This window comes from Hemicordylus capensis, chromosome 4, assembly GCF_027244095.1.
Source record: "Hemicordylus capensis ecotype Gifberg chromosome 4, rHemCap1.1.pri, whole genome shotgun sequence".
NCBI classification, from domain to species: Eukaryota; Metazoa; Chordata; class Lepidosauria; order Squamata; family Cordylidae; genus Hemicordylus; species Hemicordylus capensis.
Window position 1 is genome coordinate 89,348,539 of NC_069660.1, and position 8,627 is coordinate 89,357,165.

Genomic DNA, 8,627 nt, shown 5'->3' on the forward strand with positions numbered 1-8,627 from the left:
GAAAATTAGGTAGTCCCATTAAAGTATTAGTTTACGTTTTGATAGTGTGCCTTTTATCTCACTGTCACTCAACAATCATGCAATTTTTTTACTGTTTAAATAGGATAATTTGGATTTGTGCCTTGATGGGACATTTTTTGAAATGAAATCTGGCTGGAAGTTTTCATCTCCTGTTTGTGAAAGTTGTCTGGTGAGAAGCCCAGACCCTCCAGATAATGAATAGGAAGCAGCTATGCGTGTGCAGCCTTCTATTTCAGAAAATACTCTTTGGCATGATAAAAAAAAGAGATCAATAAGTGGTGTTCAGTAATAATGAGAAGCTGTCAAGTAGCCTATTTACGCAGGGCAAGTGATGCTGCAGAGTAGAGATGGTGTTTCAACTGGGTGAATGGTGATCATACACATAATTGCTCTTCAATTTCAGCTGCAATTAGATAGAAGCAAATACCATGCTTATAATTTCCATATTTTCTTCAACAGTTTGGTTTACAAGAAAGTTGACGGGCACAGAGCTTTAAGGATCAGGCTTTAGCCTTTTCCTCCTGAGATTGCACTAATTAGAATATTAAGACTGCAAACCTACATATAATCCTTAAATGCCATTGACTTTCATGGGATATAAGAAGCCTGACTATGTTCAGGATTACAACAGTTGGGCCGGTATCTGAAGTCTATTATTGTTTGAATGGAAAATATTTTTCTATTATTTTGGACAAGGGGCCTGTTGGAATTCATATTCTTTCCTTATTTCATTGGAATGCATATCTTTCATTATATATATTTTTTCCAATTTGAATCATGCTCTTCTGACCAAAAGATTATCATATACCAATAATGGTATAGACATCCCATTGTCTATTAGAGTTACACTAGGGTAAATGAGGCACTATTAAGTCTAGTATGCCCAAACTTTAGAAATAGTTTCTCACAAAGTTAGCCTTCTTCCTTGCATGGGGATGTTGTTAAGGCTTAAGCTCCACCCTTTAGCCCCCGTTTAGTGTCTCAGATTGGGAGGGAGGGGGGGTTCAACCACCTTGGGCCTTCCCCTCGCTGTGCCTTAGTCCTGTGGCCTCAGCATGGGTCCAAGACTATCAAATTAGAAAGCCAGTCTTTTCCTTGCAGGGTCCAGAGGCAAACTGTTTGTTTGAGCCCTCTCCCTTCTCTGGCTGACATACTGTGCAATGTTACACACAAGGTTGAATTTAATATTTGCAGAATTGCGCATGAGCACTGTTGCAACAAACAGAGCTGCACAACAGTGCAGCCTCTCTCTCTCTCTCTCTCTCTCTCTCTCTCTCTCTCTCTCTCTCTCTCTCTATATATATATATAGGCTGCACTGTTGTGCAGTGTTGCACAGATGTGTGTGTGTGTGTGTGTATATATATATATATACACACACACACACACATCTGTGCAACAGTGCTCTTGCAAAGCTGCACAAATGTTCCATTCCACTGCATGTGTAACATTGCGCTGTAGGTCAGTCACTGCATCCTGAGTCAGTGTAATAACCCCCAATACTGAAATAACTCTTCATCCTGGGGTTATATTTAACTGATTCATTGTACTGCCTTGAGTGAAAAGGATCTATCTGCTCATTTCAAATACCGAACCATACTTCCGATTGGGGGGGGGGGGGCTTTTGTGTTTGGGCCTGGGGCAATTGTCCACCTAAGAATGCTCTGCCTCTTTGGCAGCATTTTGCTCTGAATTATACACTCTGTGTGTTCCTTACATCCCCCCATCCCCAGATTTCCACCCAGCTGTGCTCTGATCTCTTCCACCTGCTGACCAAGCCAGCATCACAGTCAGCCTCCTGAACCCTCGATGCCTGCTCTAGACCCTCTGTGCCTGCTGTGGTGCTGAGTTTCATTGACCTAGCTCGGCTACTGCTGCATCATTCCCCATGCAGTTGATGGGTGGCTGCTTCTGTTCCTGCCAGTGTTTTATAGGGTTGCATCAGATGGTTGGGTAAAATCCACACTGGCAGCCCTGACCTCCAACATCGTCTAAATTGAGGAATAAGCCTGCATACAAGAAATAAACTGCCTAATAGATGCTGACAGAAACAACCAAGTCAGAAACAACCAAGTCAGTCTTTGCTTGTCCTTGGGATGCTGATTCTTTTCACTCCCAACCTGTATCCATGATCTGCTTTGTATATTTAGATGCCACCTCTTCCTTCAAATCTACAGATTAACTTCCACAGTAGTATAAGTGCCCTTCACAGTAGTATAAGCACTTATTTGTGCCCTTCAGTAGTAGAATTGCAATTCTTATGCCACAAAACCAGTTCTGATACACTTTCCAGAAAAAGATGTATTCCTTTACTTGCTCTGCTCAGTGACCTTTCTGGGCCAAGAATACTGCTAAGATTCTGTGGACAACAGAGGTTAAGAAATTGTTTTGAACATGTGAAGCTTCATTGGTCTATGTATCCCAGGACTGCCTACTCTACTGGCAGCTCCTCTTCAAGCCCTCAGGCAGATGTCATTTCCAGTGCTGCTACCTGAGATACTTCAACTGGGTGCTGCGAATTGAACCCGGGACTTTCTGAATATGGAAAGAATATGCTCTACTATTGAGGCAACTTGTCTTATGGTGCCAGAGGCAGAGCTGTCTCTCATATTTGAGGTCCTGTGAGTGCCTGTCACAATCCCCACTGCTCATGTGGATTAGCCCACACAGCCCTTCCACATCTTAGGAAATTGAATTTAAAGTGACCTATTGCAGAAGTTTGGTCCTGGAGAAGACTTTTGAGGATACCATGGATAGCCAGGAAAACAAACAAATGGATCATAGAACAAATCAATCCAGAATTTTCACTTGAGGCACAAATGACCCGGCTCAAACTATCATACCAGACACATCATGCGAAAATCCAGCTCCCTTGATAAGTCAATAATGCTGGGAAAAGTTGAAGGCAAGAAAAGAAGACGACAACCAGCAGCAAGGTGGATGGACTTGATTATGACAACAAGGGATGCACCACTGAGAGACCTTAAAGGCCAAGTTGAAGATAGATCATCCTGGAGAGAATCTGTCTATGTGGTCGCTAATTGTCAACACCGACTTGACGGCGCTTAATCGATCAATCAATTGCAGAAGCCCCTTGGGACAGAGAACTGACTGTTGTTTGTTTTTTTAAAAGTCAATAACCAAATACAAATGATGGCATTCAAACGTTGAGAAGGGTCCTAATCTTTTACTGTAGCTTTGAATGTTTTTATTATTTTTGAGACATCCATATGATGTACTGTATGTTTCAGAAATGAAACCACTGTTTATTCAGAGGCAGCCAAAAACTGTATACAAAAAACACCTTGCTAACCCTAATAATCTGCTTGAACTTCTTTAAACTGTTTTAAAGCAAACACAGCCACCCCTGCTGACATCTCACATACCTACTTTTTCATGCAGTGTTATTATATACATGGCTGGGGTTTAGAAACCTCTGAAGGCTGAGGTTAGCAACAGAATTGCTGACAGATCCTTACCACTCCATCCCATCATAACATTTCAGAGATGGGGGGGTTGAGTGGGCTGTGGACATAACTGGCCATGTTCTTGGGCTAAAAATGTTTCCCTTTATTGACTTAACTGATGTAGCCAGACAAATGGTTTTCCTGTGAATTCATCTTGAGTGTCAAATCAAGATGGCACAACTGAGACAAGAGAAAATATATTAGGCATCAGATATGGATTGTTTCCATAAGTGGGGTTTGAGTTGCTATTTCTTATTTAACTAACATGCATCTCATACTTAACCTCCTATTCACTAACAATGTATATGTATCTCTGCCAACATTGCTTTCCCCTACAGCATACCATGGCACTGAACTAAGGGAAGTGGAACCTGTGAATCCAAATCGATCCAATCTCCAGTCTGGGACAAGTGCATTAGAAGTTGATACTTGGTACTATGTGTGTCCTTAAAAGTTGGTGGGGAGCTACGAATTGTGCATTCACATCACCCCCTTTTAAAAAAGGTTTTCTGAATATGGAGAGAATATGGAAAGAATGATTTAAGTTTGCATTATGGCTTTTAAAAAATTATCATAAGCAGAAATATTAACACCCCAATTTAAGGATGACTTTTTACCATGGATTCCTTTCTTGATGTATTTCAGTACTTATGAAATAACATATACTATACCAGCTGTAAGATATAACTATATAATTATATAATTTTATAATTTTATTAAGATCTAAGAAAAATGCAGAACGTTATGATAACATACATCACTGGGAACTGACGATGATGTCTGTTCTCATTTTATAATGATTTCATATTGTAAGAATTACAAAATACAACATTTTTTAAAACCCCAGAAACAGTGGCCAACTTCTAGCGTGGCATTACATCTCTATAACACTGTGCTGCAAGGCTGTTGAGCCTTTCAAAGACAGCAATGGAATGGGGTTGCACAAATGGGGTGGTTGCTTCTGCTTGTGCAACTGCCCCTTTGCACAACCCTGACCCTGATTCCCCTTCTCATCTTGATGCAATTTCCCCACTGTCCTGAAAGTGAAAATCTGCTGAAGTGCTGCTAAGCATCCGGGGGCATATCTAGGGTGGGGCAGGCAGGGCACATGCCCCGGGCACCACTTGAAGGGGGGTGTCATTTCTTAAAATTAATTTTTTTAAAAAAAATGGCCACCAAAAACAAAATGGCCACTGGGCATGCTCAAATGGCCTCTGTGAGGCCCTAGGCCATGCCAGGCCTCGCAGAGGCCATTTGAGCAAGCATGGCAGCTATATTGTTTTCAGAGACCATTTATTTAAAAAAAAATTAAAAAAATGACCACCGCACATGCTCAAATGTGCCTGTGAGGTCCTAGAGGCCAGTGGGAGGAGGGGGGAACTTTGCAGACCCACCACAGCCTTTAGGAAGCCCCCCGAAGGGGCTACAGGTAAATATATATATATTTGCTCTTACTTTGCTTCTTGTGATAAGTGAGTTAAATGTGATGTCTTAATATGGCTATTAATGGTGAGTTTGTCTTTGAATCAGTGTGAAATCCTTAGTATTAAGGCCCACTGGGAGTTTCTTGCTCTTTCTCTCATTTTAACTGTCTTTCTGAAATACTAGAATATATTCTAAGCAGTGACACAGTTTACTCTGCATATCGTTTAATTATTTTCAGAGTATCTGGGAAAAGTCAAATTCTCCATTTATTTTTAAAACTTATGTAATCGTGATGTAATCGTAAAATGCATAGCAGAGAATTAGACAGGCACTTGCATTTAGTTTTTCCAAGTACACCTCCACATAGTATTTGGGTATTTCATGAGCCCCAGCATACTGAAATTTGTAGTTTTCCAGCATTTTCTTGGTCTGGCTACGTCCACTGCTAAATAGTTTTTGAAATATTAAAAGATTAACGAGCTTGACTTGTATTTTTGAGCTGATATTATGGTAAAGTTATCTGAAAGATGGGTGCCAGATGTTTGGACAGGGGGCGCAATTTCAGTGTTTGCCCTAGGCGCTATTTTCCCTAGATATGCCTCTGTAAGCATCTCATTTTTGTAACCCTGATGCTGCCTTTGGAAGCCACAGCAGCCCTGCAGCACACACTGTGTTTTGGAGGTATAACACTGTGCAGGATGTTGGCCACTAATCTTTGAAAATCCCACCTAAGCCTCTCGTCAATGTTTGTCCAAGCTCCATCTGTCCATCCCATCCTCATCCCCTACCTGTCCACAAGGATAAGACACAAAAGGGCTGTTCATATGTTACATTGTACATATGTGCAAGTGCTGATATGTACTACTACTACTACTATGACTAAGATGAATATTTATATACCACTCTTCAACAAAATTCTCAAAGTGGTTTATATAGAAAAATAAATTATATATAAATTAGACTGTCCTCTGTCCCTAAAGGGATCACAATCTAAAAAGAAGCATAAGGTAGACACCAGCAACAGCCAGCCACTTGAGAGATTCTGTGCTGGTGTTGGATAGGGCCAACATGTAAGCATATTTTGTGCATGAATTTACATTGATTGGATGTGCTTTGAGCATAATGTTTAAGTGGGCAAAGACAGTAGAAGAAACATCATACCATGTCTTTTTAGCATAAACCTCTGCTCTTTCTACAGGAATTAGTGTGTGTTATTCACACTGCATTGTATTGCCATGGCCTGGCACTTGTCTTCTTCACCTCAATATTTTTTCTTGACACTTCATCTTTCTATCTGTCCAGCCTCTTCATTTTCCTAATGTTCTCATGTCAGCATGTCCACTGATTTTGTGCCGCCAGCATCCCATCCTCTTTTAAAAATGCACAGCATTTAACTGGAACACTGTTACTCCTAAATGGATGATTTGGTGTAAAAACACCCAAATCATGCATATTTTCACTCAGTGATGTAGGTGAAATTATTTCATTGGGGAAAAAAAATATTTTTAAGGGCAGAAATTGAAAATCTCACCACGGTGTACATTGGCGGTGATGAATAGTTTGATGCAGCTCAAAAGTTGTGAAACTGTGGCCATATTCAAAGGCAAGTGTTTATTCATTACAGCAGGGATTCCAAACCCTGGGTCCCTGGTTGTTGCTGGTCTACAACTTCCATCATTATGGCTGACCACAATGGCCTTTGGTGTGATTGTGTGGTTCTTATTCATTGTGGTTGACTGATGGGAGTTGTAGTCCAACATCTTGGGATCCAGAGTTTTGGAACCCCTGTATTACAGAACAGTCCCAAATGGAGAAAGGTTATGAATGGTCAAAGCTACAAAGTGTTGTGGTAGGACTGAAAACAATAAGGTGAACTTAAAGGAGAAGGTGTGAACACCCCTTTGGAAATTTACCATAGCATGTATACATGCTAGCTGAGGGCCTGTGTATTTATTGTGATATCTAATTGTGGTATGCTGGCTGGAGGATGTAGTAGGATTATATTTGAAGCTATCTGCTGAGAGCTTGGATTGAAATTATCAAGCTGATTTTATATGCAGCCTTGTGTAGGTTCTCAGCAGGTGGAAAAGTAGTATGGTGCTTATCAAGAAGTTAGGTTGGTTTGCATCCACAATTCTAGTCCAGTGCCTAGAAAATGAAGTACCTGTAGTCCATGGGTCACATCAGGAATGTGAAACTGGGAATTGAGAACAGACTGTGGTAGTTTATTTAAGGCTTATTCTCAATAAATTCCTTATGTTCCTCTTGCTTCATGTTTCTTCCTCCTGGCCAGAGAACTTTCTTAGTAAAAGTCTGTAGGGAAAACATGCTACCTGTTAGATTTATGCCCTTAGAAGTCAATGTGTTAATTTGTGCTGTGCAGTGGAGAGGCTGTGTTGCCATATCGTCATTAAATTAAGATGTTCAGGCCAGATGTGGAATCCTGATAGAAAGCTTTATTGCATAGTGGGTCTCGCCTGTTGATTAGCCCTCTAGACACAGCAAGCAGACCTCAGCAAGCTCTCCGGTGTAAGAAAGAGGCTTCATTTGTATGTCTTCACATTATCTCACCTTCAGCGTGTCTGATCTTTACACACTGTGATCCAACATTACTGCTTGGTGCGTCGAGGTAAGGTGTGTCAAGGCCTTGTAGAAGTTATGCAGAAATAATTCTAATGCCACATCATCCATTGTATAAGTGTTATGCTTCTGCCTCATATATATTGAAGTTACCACGTAATATTCTCCTTCCACATCTGTTGTCTATTAGATAGAGATGTGAGGCAGCAGAATGAGGAATTAACCTTCGGATATTCCAAGCATGTACAACTCCCCCCCCCCCGTGTAGTTAGGACAAATGGCAAAGGCTGACATACTGTGTAAGGGGATGTGGGTAGCTTGAGCACTGCCTGCACCTCTGCACACGTGTTAGCAGCTGTGATGGAACTGTGCCATAGGGCAGCAGCACTCAGCAGTGAGGGCTCCATGCATGGATCTGCACAACACACAACCCATTATTTCCAATGGGTGGCATGTTGTTCAACTCACTGCATGGAGCCCTTACTGCTAAGTGCCGCTGCCCCATGGCACCGTCCCATCACAGTGCAGGGGCATGGGTGATGCTCAAGCTGCCCATGTCCCCTTGCATAGTATGTCAGCCAGCTATTTCCCCCCTAGATCAGTTGATCTGCTAAGATAGCCAGTGTTTGATTCTGAAATTAAATCTGCTGTCAGTGAATATTTCTGCCATAGAGAACTTAAGTTTTCAGCACCTATTTCTACTGTAACAAAGGAAAAGGGGAAGAAAGGTAAACATAAAAGTTGTTTTTAATCAGAGTAAAAACAGCTCTCAGAGCCAGGGCAGATGTGGTCCAATATTCTTTTGCAGCAGTGGCCATGTTAGGAGGCATCAGGAATCATTTAAAAGGCTTATTCATACAGTCCGAAACCGAATCCCATCCCCATATTAAGGACTATGTTTGCCTATATTAACATTTCCAAGCCTTTAGATTGATTTCAGAAGCCATACCTTTTGGCCCTATTAATTGGAAATATGGTTGGTAGGTTCCAGGGACAGAACCTCCTTGGTGGTGGCACCACAAATATAGATTTCCTCTTTGGAGAGATGCAGTAGGCTCCCTCTCTTCCCACTTTTACACAGACTGTGAAAACATTTTTATTCAGACAGGCATTTTTGATGTGATCACAAGTAGTTT

General features: G+C 41.3%; 1 long non-coding RNA gene across 1 annotated transcript in view; it reads left to right on the forward strand.

Annotated features, from left to right (window-relative positions):
- Positions 1-3,331, forward strand: part of LOC128324186 (uncharacterized) — a 28,336-nt gene extending 25,005 nt beyond the window's left edge. Inside the window, exon 3 of the long non-coding RNA XR_008306717.1 lies at positions 1,753-3,331. This is a non-coding gene — a long non-coding RNA (uncharacterized LOC128324186). The remainder of the gene's footprint in view (positions 1-1,752) is intronic.
- The last annotated feature ends 5,296 nt before the right edge of the window (positions 3,332-8,627 follow it).